Below are 2,090 nucleotides of genomic sequence, written 5' to 3' on the forward strand. Positions count from 1 at the left end.
ACGTAGGTTAGGTTAAGGCACAACGTAGGTTAGGTTAAGGCACAACATAGGTTAGGTTAAGGCACAACATAGGTTAGGTTAAGGCACAACATAGGTTAGGTTAAGGCACAACATAGGTTAGGTTAAGGCACAACATAGGTTAGGTTAAGGCACAACATAGGTTAGGTTAAGGCACAACATAGGTTAGGTTAAGGCACAACATAGGTTAGGTTAAGGCACAACGTAGGTTAGGTTAAGGCACAACGTAGGTTAGGTTAAGGCACAACGTAGGTTAGGTTAAGGCACAACGTAGGTTAGGTTAAGGCACAACGTAGGTTAGGTTAAGGCACAACGTAGGTTAGGTTAAGGCACAACGTAGGTTAGGTTAAGGCACAACGTAGGTTAGGTTAAGGCACAACGTAGGTTAGGTTAAGGCACAACGTAGGTTAGGTTAAGGCACAACGTAGGTTAGGTTAAGGCACAACGTAGGTTAGGTTAAGGCACAACGTAGGTTAGGTTAAGGCACAACGTAGGTTAGGTTAAGGCACAACGTAGGTTAGGTTAAGGCACAACGTAGGTTAGGTTAAGGCACAACGTAGGTTAGGTTAAGGCACAACGTAGGTTAGGTTAAGGCACAACGTAGGTTAGGTTAAGGCACAACGTAGGTTAGGTTAAGGCACAACGTAGGTTAGGTTAAGGCACAACGTAGGTTAGGTTAAGGCACAACGTAGGTTAGGTTAAGGCACAACGTAGGTTAGGTTAAGGCACAACATAGGTTAGGTTAAGGCACAACATAGGTTAGGTTAAGGCACAACATAGGTTAGGTTAAGGCACAACATAGGTTAGGTTAAGGCACAACATAGGTTAGGTTAAGGCACAACATAGGTTAGGTTAAGGCACAACATAGGTTAGGTTAAGGCACAACATAGGTTAGGTTAAGGCACAACATAGGTTAGGTTAAGGCACAACGTAGGTTAGGTTAAGGCACAACGTAGGTTAGGTTAAGGCACAACGTAGGTTAGGTTAAGGCACAACGTAGGTTAGGTTAAGGCACAACGTAGGTTAGGTTAAGGCACAACGTAGGTTAGGTTAAGGTACAACGTAGGTTAGGTTAAGGTACAACGTAGGTTAGGTTAAGGTACAACGTAGGTTAGGTTAAGGTACAACGTAGGTTAGGTTAAGGTACAACGTAGGTTAGGTTAAGGTACAACGTAGGTTAGGTTAAGGTACAACGTAGGTTAGGTTAAGGTACAACGTAGGTTAGGTGAAGGCGCAATGTAGGTTAGGTTAAGGTACGATATACCTTAGGTTAAGGTACAATATCGCTTAGGTTAAGGTACAATATAGCTTAGGTTAAGGTACACGTTGTAGGGAAAGGTGTATTTTGGGGGGGGAGGGGGCGGCAGGTTCGTTGATAGTGATTATCGTAAGTGCATGCCTGCGGGATCATCCGATTTGTCACGTCAGGATGCACTTGTGGCTCATGACAGGCGGCGCTCCGATTCCAAGGTTGTGGCAGATCTGTGTCTTTCATTCCTGCCATTGTTTGTGTACTGTGACAGGAGGCAGTATTGTGATGTTGGGTGCACCCCTGTGTAGGACATGTGTGGGTGTTCGTGGCTTAGCTGAGCAATGGCGGATGTCGGAAGGGTGGGATATTCTGTTTTCTGGGTGGACCTCCCGGTCTGGTTATGATAGTGTGGATTGTGTAATGTGGCGGAGAGGATGCACCGGATGTTCTTCCATGCTGGTGGTTAGATATTGTGTGTGTGCCTGTTAGAGGCAGAGAGTAGTGTGTGATAGTGTCTGGCTGACGTGTGGTTCTCATTGTGTGCAGAGTCTTTCAGCATGTATAGGGACGGTTGTATATATTATCTGTATTCTGATGGCTCTGCATCTATTACTAATCAGTGCCGTGTATACGGTTACTCTGGTTCCAGTCGAAACTGTTCTATCTCTGTACATTAGTGACACTGCGGCTCCACTATGTTGCCGCCCCTGTCGGCCGTTTCCCCCAGTGTGTGGCTAATGATTATCAGCAATCAGTCTATTAGTCAATACCGGTAGTGTGACGACGTGAAATGTCCGGGATGGGGGAAGCTACACGCTTC

Source organism: Schistocerca serialis, unplaced genomic scaffold, assembly GCF_023864345.2.
Source record: "Schistocerca serialis cubense isolate TAMUIC-IGC-003099 unplaced genomic scaffold, iqSchSeri2.2 HiC_scaffold_181, whole genome shotgun sequence".
In the NCBI taxonomy this organism is placed as follows: domain Eukaryota; kingdom Metazoa; phylum Arthropoda; class Insecta; order Orthoptera; family Acrididae; genus Schistocerca; species Schistocerca serialis.